The sequence below is a fragment of the Nerophis ophidion genome, linkage group LG26, assembly GCF_033978795.1.
Source record: "Nerophis ophidion isolate RoL-2023_Sa linkage group LG26, RoL_Noph_v1.0, whole genome shotgun sequence".
Lineage (NCBI taxonomy): Eukaryota > Metazoa > Chordata > Actinopteri > Syngnathiformes > Syngnathidae > Nerophis > Nerophis ophidion.
In genome coordinates, this window is record NC_084636.1 from 32,998,212 (window position 1) to 33,020,754 (window position 22,543).

At 32.9% G+C, this 22,543-nt stretch overlaps 1 protein-coding gene across 1 annotated transcript in view; it reads left to right on the top strand.

Moving 5' to 3' along the window:
• The first annotated feature begins 7,070 nt into the window (after positions 1-7,070).
• Positions 7,071-22,543, top strand: part of tmem45a (transmembrane protein 45a) — a 47,489-nt gene continuing 32,016 nt past the window's right edge. Inside the window, exon 1 of the mRNA XM_061888878.1 lies at positions 7,071-7,280. The gene's annotated coding sequence lies outside the window, so the exon portion shown is untranslated. The remainder of the gene's footprint in view (positions 7,281-22,543) is intronic.

Consider the following 22,543-nt stretch of genomic DNA (forward strand, 5'->3'; position numbering starts at 1 on the left):
ATGACAAAAATATTTTAACTCATAATTGTGAGAGAAGAAGTCGAAATTATGACGTAAAGGCAAACAATTTTTTTTGTCTATGACTAATGAGATGAATCAAAATTATGAGATTAGTAGGTTGGTATCATGAGATAAAAAGTGGAAATTATGAGAAAAGAAAGTCAAAGAATTTGGAAATATTTAAATAAGAAGTGGAAATTATGAGATACGTCATCGAAATGGAGATAAAAAGTAGAAATTATGAGATACAAAGTTAAAGTTATGAGATAACAAGTAGAAATTATACAATACAAAGTGGAAATTAAGAGATAAAAATTGGAAATGATGAGATACAAAGTGGAAATTTTGAGAAAAAAAGTGGAAATTATTAGATAAAAAGTAAAAATTATGAGATAAAAAGTAGAAATGATAAAAAACAAAGTGGAATTTATGAGACGAAAATTGGAAATTATGAGATATAAAGTGAAAATTATGAGATAATTAGAAATTATAAGATACAAAGTCGAAATTATAAGATGAAAATGGTGAATTATGAGATACAAAGTAGAAATGATGAGATACAAAATCAAATTATGAAATAAGAAATAGAATTATGAGATAAGAAGTGGAAATTATAAGAAAAAAAAGTGGAAATTATTAGATAAAAAGTAGAAATTATAAAATACAAAGTCGAAATTATGAGATAAAAATTGGAAATGATGAGATACTAAGTAGAAATTAAGAGCAGAAAAGTGGAAACTATTAGATCAAAGGGGAAAATTATGAGATACAAAGTTAAAGTTAGGAGATAACAAGTAGAAATTTTACAATACAAAGTGGAAATTTGGATTAAAAAAGTGGAAATTATTACATAAAAAGGTAAAAATGATGAGATAAAAAGTAGAAATGATAAAAAACAAAGTGGAATTTATGAGAGAAAAATTGGAAATTATGAGATATAAAGTGAAAGTTATGAGATAATTAGAAATTATAAGATACAAAGTCGAAATTATCAGATGAAAATGGTAAATTATGAGATACAAAGTAGAAATGATGAGATACAAAATCAAATTATGAAATAAGGAGTAGAAATGAGGTAAGAAGTGGAAATTATAAGAAAAAAAGTGAAAATTATGAGATACGTCGTCGAAATTGAGATAAAAAGTAGAAATTATGAGATACAAAGTTAAAGTTATGAGATAACAAGTAGAAATTATACAATACAAAGTGGAAATTAAGAGATAAAAATTGGAAATGATGAGATACAAAGTGGAAATTTTGAGAAAAAAAGTGGAAATTATTACATAAAAAAGTAAAAATGATGAGATAAAAAGTAGAAATGATAAAAAACAAAGTGGAATTTATGAGACAAAAATGGGAAATTATGAGATATAAAGTGAAAATTATGAGATAATTAGAAATTATAAAATACACAGTCGAAATTATAAGATGAAAATGGTAAATTATGAGATACAAAGTAGAAATGATGAGATACAAAATCAAATTATGAAATAAGAAGTAGAAATTATGAGATAAGAAGTGTAAATTATAAGAAAAAAAAGTGGAAATTATTAGATAAAAAGTGAAAATTATGAGATACGTAGTCGAAATTGAGATAAAAAGTAGAAATTATGAGATACAAAGTTAAAGTTATGAGATAACAATTAGAAATTATACAATACAAAGTGGAAATTAAGAGATAAAAATTGGAAATGATGAGATACAAAGTGGAAATTTTGAGAAAAAAAGTGGAAATTATTACATAAAAAAGTAAAAATGTTGAGATAAAAAGTAGAAATGATAAAAAACAAAGTGGAATTTATGGGAGAAAAATTGGAAATTGTGAGATATAAAGTGAAAATTATGAGATAATTAGAAATTATAAGATACACAGTCGAAATTATAAAATGAAAATGGTAAATTATGAGATAGAAAGTAGAAATGATGAGATACAAAATGAAATTATGAAATAAGAAATAGAATTATGAGATAAAAAGTGGAAATTATAAGAAAAAAAAGTGGAGATTATTTGATAAAAAGTGAAAATTATGAGATAAAAAGTAGAAATTATAAAATACAAAGTCGAAATTATGAGATAAAAATTGGAAATGATGAGATACTAAGTAGAAATTAAGAGCAGAAAAGTGGAAACTATTATATAAAAGGGGAAAATTATGAGATACAAAGTTAAAGTTATGAGATAACAAGTAGAAATTATACAATACAAAGTGCAAATTAAGAGATAAAAATTGGAAATGATGAGATACAAAGTGGAAATTTTGAGAAAAAAAGTGGAAATTATTAGATAAAAAGTAAAAATTATGAGATAAAAAGTAGAAATGATAAAAACAAAGTGGAATTTATGATAGAAAAATTGGAAATTGTGAGATATAAAGTGAAAATTATGAGATAATTACAAATTATAAGATACACAGTCGAAATTATAAAATGAAAATGGTAAATTATGAGATAGAAAGTAGAAATGATGAGATACAAAATGAAATTATGAAATAAGAAATAGAATTATGAGATAAAAAGTGGAAATTATAAGAAAAAAAAGTGGAGATTATTTGATAAAAAGTGAAAATTATGAGATAAAAAGTAGAAATTATAAAATACAAAGTCGAAATTATGAGATAAAAATTGGAAATGATGAGATACTAAGTAGAAATTAAGAGCAGAAAAGTGGAAACTATTATATAAAAGGGGAAAATTATGAGATACAAAGTTAAAGTTATGAGATAACAAGTAGAAATTATACAACACAAAGTGGAAATTAAGAGATAAAAATCGGAAATTATGAGATACGAAGTGGAAATTTTGAGAAAAAAAGTAAAAATGATAAAAAACAGTGGAATTTATGAGACAAAAATTGGAAATTATGAGATATAAAGTGAAAATTATGAGATAATTAGAAATTATAAAATACACAGTCGAAATTATAAGATGAAAATGGTAAATTATGAGATACAAAGTAGAAATGATGAGATACAAATTCAAATTATGAAATAAGAAGTAGAAATTATGAGATAAGAAGTGGAAATTATAAGAAAAAAAAGTGGAAATTATTAGATAAAAAGTAGAAATTATAAAATACAAAGTCGAAATTATGAGATAAAAATTGGAAATGATGAGATACTAAGTAGAAATTAAGAGCAGAAAAGTGGAAACTATTAGATAAAAGGGGAAAATTATGAGATACAAAGTTAAAGTTATGAGATAACAAGTAGAAATTATACAATACAAAGTGGAAATTAAGAGATAAAAATTGGAAATGATGAGATACAAAGTGGAAATTTTGAGAAAAAAAGTGGAAATTATTAGATAAAAAAGTAAAAATGATGAGATAAAAAGTAAAAATGATAAAAAACAAAGTGGAATTTATGAGAGAAAAATGGGAAATTATGAGATATAAAGTGAAAATTATGAGATAATTAGAAATTATAAGATACAAAATCGAAATTATAAGATGAAAATGGTAAATGATGAGATACAAAGTAGAAATGATGAGATACAAAATCAAATTATGAAATAAGAAGTAGAAATTATGAGATAAGAAGTGGAAATTATAAGAAAAAAAAGTGGAAATTATTAGCTAAAAAGTGGAAATTATGAGATAAAAAGTAGAAATTATAAAATACAAAGTTGAAATTATGAGATAAAAATTGGAAATTATGAGATTCTAAGTAGAAATTAAGAGCAGAAAAGTGGAAACTATTAGATAAAAGTGGAAAATTATGAGATACAAAGTTAAAGTTATGAGATAACAAGTAGAAATTATACAACACAAAGTGGAAATTAAGAGATAAAAATTGGAAATGATGAGATACAAAGTGGAAATTTTGAGAAAAAAAGCGAAAATTATTAGATAAAAAGTAAAAATTATGAGATAAAAAGTAGAAATTATAAAAATAAAGTGGAATTTATGAGAGAAAAATTGGAAATTATGAGATATAAAGTGAAAATTATGAGATAATTATAAATTATAAGATACAAAATCGAAATTATAAGATGAAAATGGTAAATTATGAGATACAAAGTAGAAATGATGAGATACAAAATCAAATTATGAAATAAGAAGTAGAAATTATGAGGTAAGAAGTGGAAATTATAAGAAAAAAAGTGAAAATTATGAGATACGTGGTCGAAATTGAGATAAAAAGTAGAAATTATGCGATACAAAGTTAAAGTTATGAGATAACAAGTAGAAATTATACAATACAAAGTGGAAATTAAGAGATAAAAATTGGAAATGATGAGATACAAAGTGGAAATTTTGAGAAAAAAAGTGGAAATTATTAGATAAAAAGTAAAAATAATGAGATAAAAAGTATAAATGATAAAAAACAAAGATACAGAGTGGAAATTATGAGATATAAAATGGAATTTACGAGATACAATGTTGAAATTATGAGAAAAAAAGTGGAAATTATGAGAAACGATGTCGAAGTTATGAGATAAAAAAAGTGGAAATTATGAGAAACGAAGTTGAAATTATGAGATAAAAAGAGGAAATTATAAAATAAGAAGTGGAAATTATGAGGTACAAAGTGAAAATTATGAGATAAAAAGTCGAAATTACGAGATACATAGTCGAAATACAGAGATAGGATGTGAAAATTATCAGATAAAATGTCAGGCCTTCCCCTGACAGTTTGTCTATGTTTTAGTTTTTTCCCCTGCATTTGTCTGGTTCCTCTGTTTGGTATTTCCTGTCCTTAGTTCCTGTCTAGTGCTCTTATTTTGTCAGCTTCCTGTCTCGTTCCCTGAGTGCTGTGTTCCTCCTCAGTTGCGGCTGATTGGCACCTGGCCACACCAGTTGCAAATCAGCCCACTCCTATTTGTACCTGCTTTGTCTTGTGTCAGTTGCTGGATCGTTGTATTGTCTTGTCGATGTCACGTCTAGTCGCTGTTGTGATGTGTTATCGCTCCTGTCGTGTCGTACCTTGTCTTTGCAGGTAAGCTATATTTAGTTGATGTTTGTAGCTTACTGTTTTTTTGTTCCCTGCTTCTGTTTTATTTTTCATTATACAAGTACGACTTCTGTTTGCCTGTTCGCTACCCGCTAGCTTCCACGCTAAGCTCCTGTTTGTTATTTTCTAGCTCCCAGGCTAGCTCCTTTTGTTTGATTATCCACCTCGTGCGCGCTCTGTGTTTGTACCCTTTTGGTTTTGTTTTTGTCTTAGTATCATTTTTTCTCATTCCATGCCTGCCTCCATCTCTGCATCTTTGGGTTCGTCATCAAATAACTGTGACATAAAAAGTAGAAATTATGAGCTACAAAGTGGAAATTATGAGATATAAAGTGGAATTTACGAGATACAATGTTGAAATTCTGAGATAAAAAGTGAAAATTTTGAGAAACAATGTTGAAATTATGAGATAAAAAGTGGAAATTACGACAAACAATGTTGAAGTTGTGAGATAAAAAATGGAAATTATGAGAAAAAAAGTCAAAATTATGAGACAAAAAGTGGAAATATAAGGTAAGAAGTGGAAATTTTGAGACAAAAAGGGAAAATTATGAGATAAAAAGTCGACATTTTAAGCTACATAGTCGAAATAATGAGATATAAATTGAAAATGATAAGATAAAAAGTAGAAATTGTAAGATAAAAAGTGGAAATTATGAGATAAAAGGTGGAAATTATGAAATTCAAAGTGGAAAATATGAGATATAAAATGGAATTTATGAGATACAATGTTGAAATTATGAGAAAAAAAGTGGAAATTATAACAAACAATGTCGAAGTTATGAGATAAAAAGTGGAAATTATGAGAAACTAAATCAAAATTAAGAGACATAAAGTGGAAATATGAGATAAGAAGAAGAAATTTTGAGACACTAAGGAAAAATTATGAGATAAAAAGTCAAAATTTTGAGCTATACATAGTCGAAATACTGAGACATAAAGTGAAAATTATAAGATAAAAAGTAGAAATTGTAGGATACAAAGTGGAAATTATGAGATAAAAGGTGGAAATGATGAGATTCAAAGTGGAAATTATGAGATAAAATGAGGAATTTACGAGATACAATGTCGAAATTATGAGATAAAAAGTAGAAAATGTGATATGAAAAGTGAAAATTATGACATAAAAAGTCAAAATTATGAGATACATAGTCGAAGTGCTGAGATAAAAAGTGAAAATTATGAGATAAAAAGTGGAAAATATAAGATGAAAAGTGGAAACTATGACAAAAAAGGGGAATTCATGAGATACAAAATCGAAATTATGAGATAAAAAGTAGAAATTATGAGATGTGAAGTGGAAACTATGACAAAAAAGGGGAATTTATTAGATAAAAAGTGGAAATTATGAGATACAAGGTGAGAATTATGAGATAAAAAGTGATTATTATTAGATATTTTGAGATAAGAAAATCAACATTTTGAGATTAAAAATTATTCACGAATCTCTTGTATTTATTAATTTCCACTTTGTATCTCATAATTTCGATTTGCTAATCCCATAATTTCCACTTTTTATCTCATAATTTCGACTTCGTATCTCATAATTTCGGCTCGCTTTTCTCATAATTTCCACTTTTTTATTTCATAATTTCGATAATGTAGCTCACCCTTATTTTTATCTCATAATTTTGACCTTCTATCTCATAATTCCCACTTTTTTAATCTTATAAATGTATTTTTTAATGTCATAATTATGATTTTTACCTCATAACTACGACATTGGTGTATTTTTAGCGGCGCAAACGGGCTTCCGTAGTCTTAATACATTCAAATGATATTTATAGACGTTTTTCGCCATTCATTTTAAAATAGATGTTGCTTTCAGGAACGACTCGTTTTTTTTCGTCCACCATCACAATCCGATGTTTCCCCTGCAAGGTTTGTGAGTCAAACTCCTCCAACTCAACACAAACACTTCGCTTTTCCTGCTGTTTACTTGACGGGCTCCTGGCCTCGCCACCACTCGGCTCCGCTCGGCTCGACTCGGTTCTTCCCCTCCTTTCTTTAGGAGTGAAAGTGTGCACACGTGGACACCTGAGATTGACGTGGGTTTCGGCCAATAGAGGCGGGAGACAATGACGTCAGTGGACGCATTCAGCCAATGAGGAGGTTTCTCGCTGAGTGTTGGAAATGATGAGGAGGAAAAACGGGAAAAGGGAAAAAAACAGGAGTCGGAGGAGAGACGCTGTTTACTTCACTTGATGAATGCACTTTTTAGTCACTTTTTCAAGAACTTTACTCAAGTCTGAAACAATCAACATGCTTTAAATTCCCGCCTTTACATTTTAAAGTATTTTCAAATTGGCAGAAACCAAAGCTTCTTGGGTAAGTCACCCCTTCTTTATTTTTTGTTGACGTATTTAAAGTGTTTTTTTTCTTTTTACTTCGGTTTACAAGTAAATAAACACCTTTATATTTGTACTCAAGTGCCAGTACACACGGCACATACTTTTAGCGGTATTTTGACAAAAAAACACTTTTACGAGCGTTCTCTGAGTTAACACTGCAAACATTTTTTAAGACTTGTCGAAAAACTTCTAGAAAAAGGATGCCAGATCCTCTTAAAGGGAAACTACACTTTTTTTGGGGGTGTGGGGGGGATTTTGCCTATCATTTACAATCCTTATGTAAGACAAGATCACTTATGTTTGTCTTGATTAAATGCATTCTAAATCGTAAACAAACGTTAGCAAGTGTTAGCTAACAACGAAACCAATGTGGGTGGCTCTATACTATTTATCCAAAACCTCCGTTAAATTTTTATATACAGGCTGTAATTATATATGTAACGTACTATCCGTCACGTTCGTAATAATACGCACGGAACTCAAAAGCAGTGAAGTCGTCACGTTGTGTAAATGGTAAATGCAACCAGAATACAAAGATTTGCAAATCATTTTCCAACTTATATTCAATTGAATAGACTGCAAAGACAAGATATTTAGTGCTCACAAAATTGTGGCATTGTTACCACTGTGTTACATGGCCTTTCCTTTTAAAAACACTCAGTAAAGGATTGTGAACGGAGGAGACACATTTTTGAAGTTGAATTCCTTCCATTTATTGCTTGATGTACAGCTTAAGTTGTTCAACAGTCCGCAGTCTCGCTTACACTTCAAAATGTGCCACACATTTTCAGTGGGAGACAGGTCTGGACTACAGTTCAGGCCAGTCTAGTACCCGCACTCTTTTACTACAAAGCCACGATGTTGTAACGCGTGGCTTGGCATTGTCTTGCTGAAATAAGCAGGGGCGTCCATGATAACGTTGTTTGGGTGGCGACATATGTTGCTCCAAAACCTGTATGGACCTTTCAGCATTAATGGGGCCTTCACAGATGTGTAAGCTATCAATCAATCAATCAATGTTTACTTATATAGCCCTAAATCACTAGCGTCTCAAAGGGCTGCACAAACCACTACGACATCCTCGGTAGGCCCACATAAGGGCAAGGAAAACTCACACCCAGTGGGACGTCGGTGACAATAATGACTATGAGAACCTTGGAGAGGAGGAAAGCAATGGATGTCGAGCGGGTCTAACATGATACTGTGAAAGTTCAATCCATAATGGATCCAACACAGTCGCAAGAGTCCAGTCCAAAGCGGATCCAACACAGCAGCGAGAGTCCAGTTCACAGCGGAGCCAGCAGGAAACCATCCCAAGCGGAGGCGGATCAGCAGCGCAGAGATGTCCCCAGCCGATACACAGGCGAGCAGTACATGGCCACCGGATCGGACCGGACCCCCTCCACAAGGGAGAGTGGGACATAGGAGAAAAAGAAAAGAAACGGCAGATCAACTGGTCTAAAAAGTTAGCCATGCCTTGGGCACTAATACACCCCCATACCATCACACATGCTGGCTTTTACACTTTGTGCCGAGAACAATGCGGATGGTTCTTTTCCTCTTTATTCCAAAGGACACGACGTCCACAATTTCCAAAAAAACAATTTGAAATGTGGACTCGCCAGACCACAGAACTCTATTCCACATTGCATCACTCCATTTTAGATGAGTTTTCCGGCCGCGTTTCTGGGTGTTGTTGATAAATAGTGTTTGGATTTGCATAGTCGAGTTTTAACTTGCACTTACAGATGTAGCGACCAACTGTAGTTACTGACAGAGGTTTTCTGAAGTGTTCCTGAGCCCATGTGGTGATATCCTTTACACACCGATGTTACTTGTTGATGCAGTACTGCCTGAGGGATGGAAGGTCCGTAATAACATCGCTTATGTGCAGTGATTTCTCCAGATTTTCCGAACCTTTTTGATGATATTACGTAACCGTAGATGGTGAAATCACTAAATTCCTTGCAATAGCTGGTTGAGAAATGTTGTTCTTAAAAAATTTGCTCAGGCATTTGTTGACAAAGTGGTGACCCTCGCCCCGTCCTTGTGTGTGAACGACTGAGCATTTCATGGAAGCCGCTTTTATACCCAATCATGGCACACACCTGTTCCCAATTAGCCTGTTCACCTGTGGGATGTTCCAAATAAGTGGTTGATGAGCATTCTTCAAGGTTCTCAGTCTTTTTTTTTACCACTTGTGCCAGCTTTTTTTGAAAAATGTGTCTGGCATCAAATTCCAAATGAGCTAATATTTGCATTTTTCTCCCGTTTTTATTTACCATTTACACAACGTACCAACTTCACTGCTTTTGAGTTTTGTAGTATCCGTCACATTCATAATAACATGTATTATTAATACATTTCGCTCATTTCCCTTCAACAACAACATTACTAATCATTAGACAACAAAGACTACTTTGGGTGCTGGACATAGAGTCCGAGTGGACCATGTTCCGCACCTCTATTGTCGAGGCGGCTGATCTAAACTGTGGCCGCAAGGTAGTTGGTGCCTGTCGGGGCGGCAATCCTTAAACCCCCTGGTGGACACCAGCGGTGAGGGATGCCGTCAAGCTGAAGAAGGAGTCCTATCGAGTCCTTTTGGCTCATAGGACTCCGGAGGCAGTGGACAGGTACCGACAGGCCAAGCGGTGTGCGGCTTCGGCGGTCGCGGAGGCAAAAAACTCGGACATGGGAGGAGTTCGGGGAAGCCATGGAAAACGACTTCCAGACGGCTTCGAAGCGATTCTGGACCACCGTCCGCCGCCTCAGGAAGGGGAAGCAGTGCACTATCAACACCGTGTATGGTGTGGATTGTGTTCTGCTGACCTCAACTGCGGATGTTGTGGATAGTTGGAAGGAATACTTCGAAGACCTCCTCAATCCCACCAACACGTCTTCCTATGAGGAAGCAGTGCCTGGGGAATCTGTGGTGGACTCTCCTATTTCTGGGGCTAAGGTCGCTGAGGTAGTTAAAAAGCTCCTCGGTGGCAAGGCCCCGGGGGTGGACGAGATCCGCCCGGAGTGCCTTAAGGCTCTGGATGCTGTGGGGCTGTCTTGGTTGACAAGACTCTGCAGCATCGCGTGGATATCGGGGGGTGGTACGTCTGTATTGGCAGACCGGGGTAGTGGTTCCTCTCTTTAAGAAGGGGGACCGGAGGGTGTGTTCCAACTATCGTGGGATCACACTCCTCAGCCTTCCCGGTAAGGTTTATTCAGGTGTACTGGAGAGGAGGCTACGCCGGATAGTCGAACCTCGGATTCAGGAGGAACAGTGTGGTTTTCGTCCTGGTCGTGGAACTGTGGACCAGCTCTATACTCTCTGCAGGGTTCTTGAGGGTGCATGGGAGTTTGCCCAACCAGTCTACATGTGCTTTGTGGACTTGGAGAAGGCATTCGACCGTGTCCCTCGGGAAGTCCTGTGGAGATTGCTCAGAGAGTATGGGGTATCGGACTGTCTTATTGTGGCGGTCCGCTCCCTGTACGATCAGTGCCAGAGCTTGGTCCGCATTGCTGGCAGTAAGTCGAACACATTTCCAGTGAGGGTTGGACTCCGCCAAGGCTGTCCTTTGTCACAGATTCCGTTCATAACTTTTATGGACAGAATTTCTAGGCACAGTCAAGGCGTTGAGGGGTTCCGGTTTGGTGGCCACGGGATTAGGTCTCTGCTTTTTGCAGATTATGTGGTCCTGATGGCTTCATCTGACCGAGATCTTCAGCTCTCACTGGATGGGTTTGCAGCCGAGTGTGAAGCGACCGGAATGAGAATCAACACCTCCAAGTCCGAGTCCATGGTTCTCGCACGGAAAAGGGTGGAATGCCATCTCCGGGTTGGGGAGGAGACCCTGCCCCAAGTGGAGGAGTTCAAGTACCTAGGAGTCTTGTTCATGACCATAGGTGAGGATGGGATCGTGAGATCGACAGGCGGATCGGTGCGGCGTCTTCAGTAATGCGGACGTCGTACCGATCCGTTGTGGTGAAAAAGGAGCTGAGCCGGAAGGCAAAGCTCTCAATTTACCGGTCGATCTACGTTCCCATCCTCACCTATGGTCATGAGCTTTGGGTCATGACCGAAAGGATAAGATCACGGGTACAAGCGGCCCAAATGAGTTTCCTCTCCCTTAGAGATAGGGTGAGAAGCTCTGCCATCCTGGAGGAACTCAAAGTAAAGCCGCTGCTCCTTCACATCGAGAGGAGCCAGATGAGGTGGTTCAGGCATCTGGTCAGGATGCCACCCGAACGCCTCCCTAGGGAGGTGTTTAGGGCACGGGGAAGACCCAGGACACGTTGGGAAGACTATGTCTCTCGGCTGGCCTGGGAACGCCTCGGGATCCCCCGGGAAGAGCTAGACGAAGTGGCTGGGGAGAGGGAAGTCTGAGTTTCCCTGCTTAGGCTGTTGCCCCCGCGACCCGACTTCGGATAAGCGGAAGAAGATGGATGTATGGATGGACTACTTTGGGACGAATGATGATCCAGAAACTTCTATTTTAGAATATAGGGAGGGTGATCTACAAGTTTTAGAAGCTGTGTGCGAAACAGATTCTGCTATGTTGTGCAAACATAATTAAAATCGCTTACTGTACGTTGTCTGCTCTCACCAGGTACTGATGGGATGTTTATGTCTTCCTGTTTACATGAAGACATAATCACAATCCTCACAAAGGGTTGAAAACGCAAACAAGCGTTTTTTTCATGTCTTTCTCGCCATCTCCGGGTCTAAATTGGATGTCAAAGTTGACCGATGTGTGGGTTTGTGTCCACAATTTACAACTATTCAGGTGAGAGGCATGATTTATAATCCGGACTTAACTTTCACCAACTCAGAAGTGATGCAGCAGCTCAGTATGTCAATATAGCAGCATAAGCTTTTTAGCTCTCTAAAGATGGGTCAAATGCAGAGGACACATTTCACTACACCTAATGTGTGTGTGACAATCATTGGTACTTTACCTTAACTTTAAAAGTAGTTCCTCAGCGTTAGCACTTATAATAACAATATGTCTAATACTTGTATTTTTGGATGTTTTTTAGAGGACTTTTCGGGCACATTAGAGTATGGTTGTTGGCTGCCTCCAACTTGCCCTATTTTATGATTTCATCACAAAATTATACAATATCTTGTTATTTGTTATTATTCTTATGATAATAAAACAACAACAATAATTACAGTGAATGTCATTTAAAAAAAGGAACAATGCAATGATTTCACAAAATTATTCAATATTGTGTCCTCTGCTATTACTTTTTTTTAAAATAATAAACAATAATTACAGCGGATGTCATATAAATGCAATGATTTTGCAAAATTATACAATATTTCGTCCTTTAATATTACTTTTTTTTTAAAGAAACATACCATAATGATAGTGAATGTCATAAAAAAGAAGAAAGAATATAAATTAAGTACAGAAAAAAATTCAATAATTACAAAAAATACACTCTTAGGAATAGATATACAGAGAATCATCCTGATTGAACAGCATATCATATTTATTTCATCATTTAAATAGGTGATGTACATATATACTACACATATACACTTATACTGTACATATACAATGTACATATATACTTATACTGTACACATATACTTTGAAATATACATATATACTTATACTGTACATTTATCTACTGTAAATATATACCTATACTGTACATATATACTTATGATGTACATACAGTATATACTTAAACTGTACATTTATGTACTGTACATATATACCTATACTGTACATATGTACTTTTACTGTACATATATACTTAAACTGTACATATATACACAGAACATATATACTTCAACTGTACATATATACTTATATTTTACATTTATCTACTGTACATATATACCTATAATGTACATATATACGTATATTGTACATACATACTTATACTGTACATATATATTCTATATCTATATACTTATACTGTACATATATACTTATACTGTACATATATACTTATACTGTGCATACTATATATAATTATACTGTACATATATCTACCGTACATATATACTTATACTGTACATGTATACTTATACTGTACATATATACTTATACTGTTCATACTATATATACTTATACTGTACATATACAGTCAGGAAAATAATTATTTGAACACCCTGCTATTTTGCAAGTTCTCCCACTTCAAAATCATGGAGGGGTCTTCAATTTTCACAGTAGGTGCATGTCCACTGTATGAGAGATAACCTAAAAAGAAAAATCCAGAAATCACAATCTATGATTTTTAAAAAATAATTTATTCGTGTGATACAGCTGAAAATACGTATTTGAACGTCCGTCTGTCAGCTAGAATTCTGACCCTCAAAGACCCGTCAGTCCGCCTTTAAAAGTCCTCCTCCACTCCACTGTATTATCCTGAATCAGATGCACCTGTGTGAGGTCGTTAGCTGCATAAAGACACCTGTCCACCCCATACAATCAGTAAGACCCAAACATGCAGCATGGCTAAGAGCAAAGAGCTGTCCAAAGACACCGGAGACAAAATTGTAAAACTCCACAAGGATGGAAAGGGCTCTGGAGAAATTGCCAAGCAGCTTGGTGAAAAAAGGTCCACTGTTGGAGCAATTATTAGAAAATGGAAGAAGCTAAACATGACGTCAATCTCAATCGGAGTGGAGCCCCATGCAAGATATCACCTGGTGGGGTCTCAATGATGCTAAGAAAGGTGAGGAATCAGCCCAGGACTACAAGGCAGGACTTGGTCAATGACCTGAAAAGAGCTGGGACCACTGTTTCCATGGTGACTGTTGGTAATACACTAAGACGTCATGGTTTGAAATCATGCATGGCACGGAAGGTTCCCCTGCTTAAACCAGCACATCTTAAGTTTGCCAATGACCATTTGGATGATCCAGAGGAGTCATGGGAGAACGTTTTGTGGACAGATGAAACCAAAATTGACCTTTTTGGTCAGAATTCCATTGGAGGAAGAAGAATGATGCGTACCATCCCAAGTACACCATCCCTACTGTGAAGCATGGGGGTGGTAGCATCATGCTTTGGGGGTGTTTTTCTGCTCATGGGACAGGACGACTGTACTGTATTAAGGATAGGATGACTGCAGCTATGTATTGTGGGATTTTGGCCAAAAACCTCCTTCCCTCAGTCAGATCATTGAAGATATGTCGTGGCTGGATCTTCCAACATGAAAATGACCCGAAGCACACAGCCAGGAAAACCAAGAAGTGGCTCCGTAAGAACCATATCAAGGTTCCGGAGTGGCCTAGCCAGTCTCCAGACCTAAATCCAATTGAAAATCTTTGGAGGGAGCTGAAAGTCTGTGTTACTCAGCGACAGCCCAGAAACCTGACTGATCTAGAGAAGACCTGCGTGGAAAAGTAGGCCAAAATCCCTCCTGCAGTCTGTGCAAACCTGGTGAAGAACTACAGGGAACCTTTGACCTCTGTAATTGCAAACAAAGGCTACTCTACCAAATATTAATGTTGGTGTTCAAATACTTATTTTCAGCTTTATTACACAAATTGTTAAAAAATCATAGATTGTGATTTCTGGATTTTTCTTTTTAGGTTATCTCTCATACAGTGGACATGGACCTACTGTGAAAATTTCAGACCCATCCATGATTTCTAAGTGGGAGAACGTGCAAAATAGCAGGGTGTTCAAATACTTATTTTGTTCATTGTATTTACTGTACATATATACTTATACTGTACATACAGTACATATATACATGTACATATATACTTATACTGTACACACAAACTTATATTGTACATGTATAATATAGTGTACATATATCTACTGTACATAAACACTTATACTGTACATACTGTATATACTTATACTGTACATATACTTATATATACACATTATACATATATGCTTATATTGTACATACTCTATATACTTATACTGTAAATATATACTCATACTGTACATATATATGTATACTGTACATACAGTACACATATACGTGTACATATATACTTATACTGTATCAATCAATCAATGTTTATTTATATAGCCCCAAATCACAAATGTCTCAAAGGACTGCACAAATCATTACGACTACAACATCCTCGGAAGAACCCACAAAAGGGCAAGGAAAACTCACACCCAGTGGGCAGGGAGAATTCACATCCAGTGGGACGCCAGTGACAATGCTGACTATGAGAAACCTTGGAGAGGACCTCAGATGTGGGCAACCCCCCGCCCTCTAGGGGACCGAAAGCAATGGATGTCGAGCGGGTCTAACATGATACTGTGGAAGTTCAATCCATAGTGGCTCCGACACAGCCGCGAGAGTTCAGTTCAAAGCGGATCCAAGACAGCAGCGAGAGTCCCGTCCACGGGAGACCATCTCAAGCGGAGGCGGATCAGCAGCGTAGAGATGTCCCCAATCGATACAGGCGAGCGGTCCATCCTGGGTCCCGACGAGCGGTCCATCCTGGGTCTCGACTCTGGACAGCCAGTACTTCATCCATGGTTATCGGACCGGACATAGGAGAAAGAAAAGAAGCGGCAGATCAACTGGTCTAAAAAGGAGGTCTATTTAAAGGCTAGAGTATACAGATGAGTTTTAAGGTGAGACTTAAATGCTTCTACTGAGGTAGCATCTCGAACTGTTACCGGGAGGGCATTCCAGAGTACTGGAGCCCGAACGGAAAACGCTCTATAGCCCGCAGACTTTTTTTGGGCTCTAGGAATCACTAATAAGCCGGAGTCTTTTGAACGCAGATTTCTTGCCGGGACATACGGTACAATACAATCGGCAAGATAGGCTGGAGTTGGACCGTGTAGTATTTTATACGTAAGTAGTAAAACCTTAAAGTCACATCTTAAGTGCACAGGAAGCCAGTGCAGGTGAGCCAGTACAGGCGTAATGTGATCAAACTTTCTTGTTCTTGTCAAAAGTCTAGCAGCCGCATTTTGTACCAACTGTAATCTTTTAATGCTAGACATGGGGAGACCGGAAAATAATACGTTACAGTAATCGAGACGAGGCGTAACAAACGCATGGATAATGATCTCAGCGTCTTTAGTGGACAGAATGGAGCGAATTTTAGCGATATTACGGAGATGAAAGAAGGCCGTTTTAGTAACGCTTTTAATGTGTGACTATGCATGAATACTGTACATCTTTATACTGTACATTTACACTTGTACTGTACAGATAAATACTCTACATATATACTTACACTGTACATATATACTTATACTGTACGCATAAATACTGTACATATATACTTTTACTGTACGTATAAAACAGTGTACATATATACTTCTAGTGTACTTATAAATAGTGTTGTATTGTCATGTTGAGTGATGCTGATTGCCATGAATTTGGGATGAAACAAAAAGGCGATGAAACACTTTTATGTTCCGCCTCAGTGGGAGGGGCTTGATTGCATGGTTGCCGTGGCGACGCGACTGTTTGAGCTCACGCTGAAGAGGAGGCATCGTCCATTTGTGTGTGTGTGTGTGTGTGTGTGTGAGGGGTGTGAGGGTCCTCCTCTCCCACTCCACAAATGAGCGACCTTTACAGCGTATTGTAGCAGGAAATCACTGTTTGCACACTTTTCATTTGCAGAGATGTACTTACAACCTTTTCATACACAAATGATGCTATTTATAGTCACGCTAGAGAGGAAGCCAGGAGTGTCCAAAGTGCGGCCAGCTAATTTTTAATCATCTACTTTATTATGTAGACAAGCTAACAGTATTTAGTCATAAACATTATTATGTAGACATGCTAACAGTATTTAATCATAAACATTATTATGTAGACATGCTAACAGTATTTAATCCTAAACATTATTTAGACATACTAACAGTATATAATAATAAACATTATGTATACATGCTAACAGTATTTAATCATAAACATTATTATGTAGACATGCTAACAGTATTTAATAATGTACATTATCATGTAGACATGCTAACAGTATTTAATAATGTACATTATCATGTAGACATGCTAACAGTATTTAATAATGTACATTATCATGTAGACATGCTAACATTTTTTTTAATTATATACATTATTATGTAGACATGCTAACAGTATATTTAATTATATACATTATTATGTAGACATGCTAACAGTATTTAATCATAAACATTATCATGTAGACATGCTAACAGTATTTAATCATATACATTATTTAGACATACTAACAGTATTTAATCATGAACATGCAGACATGCTAACAGTATTTAATCATAAACATTATGCAGACATGCTAACAGTATTTAATCATAAACATTATTTAAACATACTGACAGTATTTAACCATAAACATTATGTAGACATGCGAACAGTATTTAATCATAAACATTATTATGTAGACATGCTAACAGTATATTTAATTATATACATTATTATGTAGACATGCTAACAGTATATTTAATTATATACATTATTATGTAGACATGCTAACAGTATTTAATCATAAACATTATCATGTAGACATGCTAACAGTATTTAATCATATACATTATTTAGACATACTAACAGTATTTAATCATGAACATTATGCAGACATGCTAACAGAATTTAATCATATAAATTATTTAGACATAGTAACATTATTTAATCATAAACATTATTTAGACATACTAACAGTATTTAATCATAAACATTATGCAGACATGCTAACAGTATTTAATCATAAACATTATTATGTAGACATGCTAACAGTATTTAATCATAAACATTATTATGTAGACATGCTAACAGTATTTAATCATAAACATTATTATGTAGACATGCTAACAGAATTTAATCATATAAATTATTTAGACATAGTAACATTATTTAATCATAAACATTATTTAGACATACTAACAGTATTTAATCATAAACATTATGCAGACATGCTAACAGTATTTAATCATAAACATTATTATGTAGACATGCTAACAGTATTTAATCATAAACATTATTATGTAGACATGCTAACAGTATTTAATCATAAACATTATGTATACATGCTAACAGTATTTAATCATAAACATTATTATGTAGGCATGCTAACAGTATTTAATAATGTACATTATTATGTAGACATGCTAACAGTATTTAATCATAAACATTATCATGTAGACATGCTAACAGTATATTTAATTATATACATTATTATGTAGACATGCTAACAGTATTTAATCATAAACATTATCATGCAGACATGCTAACAGTATTTAATCATATACATTATTTATACATAGTAACATTATATAATCATAAACATTTAGACATACTAACAGTATTTAATCATAAACATTATGCAGACATGCTAACAGTATTTAACCATGAACATTATGTAGACATGCGAACAGTATTTTATTATACACATTATTATGTAGACATGCTAACAGTATTTATTCATGTACATTATTAAGTAGACATGCTAACAGTATTTATTCATGTACATTATTGTTGAGACATGCAAACAGTATTTAATCATAAACATTATCATGTAGACATGCTAACATTATTTAATTATATACATTATTATGTGGACATGCTAACAGTATTTAATCATATACATTATTATGTATACATGCTAACGGTATTTATTCATGTACATTATTATGTAGAAATGCTAACAGTATTAATCATATACATTATTATGTAGACATGCTAACAGTATTTAATCATATACATTATTATATAAACATGCTAACAGTATTTAATCATATATATGTTAATATGTAGACATGCTAACAGTATTTAATCATACACATTATTATATAAACATGCTAACAGTATTTAATCATATACATTATGAAGTATACATGCTAACAGTATTTATTCATGTACATTATTGTTGAGACATGCTAACAGTATTTAATCATATACATTATTATGTAGACATGCTAACAGTATTTAATCATATACATTATGTAGACATGCTAACAGTATTTAATCATATACATTATTAAGTAGACATGCTAACAGTATTTATTCATGTACATTATTGTTGAGACATGCAAACAGTATTTAATCATAAACATTATCATGTAGACATGCTAACATTATTTAATTACATACATTATTATGTGGACATGCTAACAGTATTTAATCATATACATTATTATGTATACATGCTAACAGTATTTATTCATGTACATTATTATGTAGAAATGCTAACAGTATTAATCATATACATTATTATGTAGACATGCTAACAGTATTTAATCATATACATTATGTAGACATGCTAACAGTATTTAATCATATACATTATTAAGTAGACATGCTAACAGTATTTATTCATGTACATTATTGTTGAGACATGCAAACAGTATTTAATCATAAACATTATCATGTACACATTCTACAATTATTTAATTATATACATTATTATGTGGACATGCTAACAGTATTTAATCATATACATTATTATATATACATGCTAACAGTATTTATTCATGTACATTATTATGTAGAAATGCTAACAGTATTAATCATATACATTATTATGTAGACATGCTAACAGTATTTAATCATATACATTATTATGTAAACATGCTAACAGTATTTAATCATATACATTATTAAGTATACATGCTAACAGTATTTATTCATGTACATTATTGTTGAGACATGCTGACAGTATTTAATCATATACATTATTATGTAGACATGCTAACAGTATTTAATCATATACATTATGTAGACATGCTAACAGTATTTAATCATATACATTATTAAGTAGACATGCTAACAGTATTTATTCATGTACATTATTGTTGAGACATGCAAACAGTATTTAATCATAAACATTATCATGTAGACATGCTAACATTATTTAATTACATACATTATTATGTGGACATGCTAACAGTATTTAATCATATACATTATTATGTATACATGCTAACAGTATTTATTCATGTACATTATTATGTAGAAATGCTAACAGTATTAATCATATACATTATTATGTAGACATGCTAACAGTATTTAATCATATACATTATTATGTAAACATGCTAACAGTATTCAATCATATACATTATTAAGTATACATGCTAACAGTATCTAATCATATACATTATTATGTAGACATGCTAACAGTATTTAATCATATACATTATGTAGACATGCTAACAGTATTTAATCATATACATTATGTATACATGCTAACAGTATTTAATCATAAACATTATTATGTAGGCATGCTAACAGTATTTAATAATGTACATTATTATGTAGACATGCTAACAGTATTTAATCATAAACATTATCATGTAGACATGCTAACAGTATATTTAATTATATACATTATTATGTAGACATGCTAACAGTATTTAATCATAAACATTATCATGCAGACATGCTAACAGTATGTAATCATATACATTATTTAGACATAGTAACATTATTTAATCATAAACATTTAGACATACTAACAGTATTTAATCATAAACATTATGCAGACATGCTAACAGTATTTAACCATAAACATTATGTAGACATGCGAACAGTATTTTATTATACACATTATTATGTAGACATGCTAACAGTATTTATTCATGTACCTTATTAAGTAGACATGCTAACAGTATTTATTCATGTACATTATTGTTGAGACATGCAAACAGTATTTAATCATAAACATTATCATGTAGACATGCTAACATTATTTAATTATATACATTATTATGTGGACATGCTAACAGTATTTAATCATATACATTATTATGTATACATGCTAACGGTATTTATTCATGTACATTATTATGTAGAAATGCTAACAGTATTAATCATATACATTATTATGTAGACATGCTAACAGTATTTAATCATATACATTATGTAGACATGCTAACAGTATTTAATCATATACATTATTATATAAACATGCTAACAGTATTTAATCATATATATTAATATGTAGACATGCTAACAGTATTTAATCATACACATTATTATATAAACATGCTAACAGTATTTAATCATATACATTATTAAGTATACATGCTAACAGTATTTATTCATGTACATTATTGTTGAGACATGCTAACAGTATTTAATCATATACATTATTATGTAGACATGCTAACAGTATTTAATCATATACATTATGTAGACATGCTAACAGTATTTAATCATATACATTATTAAGTAGACATGCTAACAGTATTTATTCATGTACATTATTGTTGAGACATGCAAACAGTATTTAATCATAAACATTATCATGTAGACATGCTAACATTATTTAATTACATACATTATTATGTGGACATGCTAACAGTATTTAATCATATACATTATTATGTATACATGCTAACAGTATTTATTCATGTACATTATTATGTAGAAATGCTAACAGTATTAATCATATACATTATTATGTAGACATGCTAACAGTATTTAATCATATACATTATGTAGACATGCTAACAGTATTTAATCATATACATTATTAAGTAGACATGCTAACAGTATTTATTCATGTACATTATTGTTGAGACATGCAAACAGTATTTAATCATAAACATTATCATGTACACATTCTACAATTATTTAATTATATACATTATTATGTGGACATGCTAACAGTATTTAATCATATACATTATTATATATACATGCTAACGGTATTTATTCATGTACATTATTATGTAGAAATGCTAACAGTATTAATCATATACATTATTATGTAGACATGCTAACAGTATTTAATCATATACATTATTATATAAACATGCTAACAGTATTTAATCATATATATTAATATGTAGACATGCGAACAGTATTTTATTATACACATTATTATGTAGACATGCTAACAGTATTTATTCATGTACCTTATTAAGTAGACATGCTAACAGTATTTATTCATGTACATTATTGTTGAGACATGCAAACAGTATTTAATCATAAACATTATCATGTAGACATGCTAACATTATTTAATTATATACATTATTATGTGGACATGCTAACAGTATTTAATCATATACATTATTATGTATACATGCTAACGGTATTTATTCATGTACATTATTATGTAGAAATGCTAACAGTATTAATCATATACATTATTATGTAGACATGCTAACAGTATTTAATCATATACATTATTATATAAACATGCTAACAGTATTTAATCATATATATTAATATGTAGACATGCTAACAGTATTTAATCATACACATTATTATATAAACATGCTAACAGTATTTAATCATATACATTATTAAGTATACATGCTAACAGTATTTATTCATGTACATTAT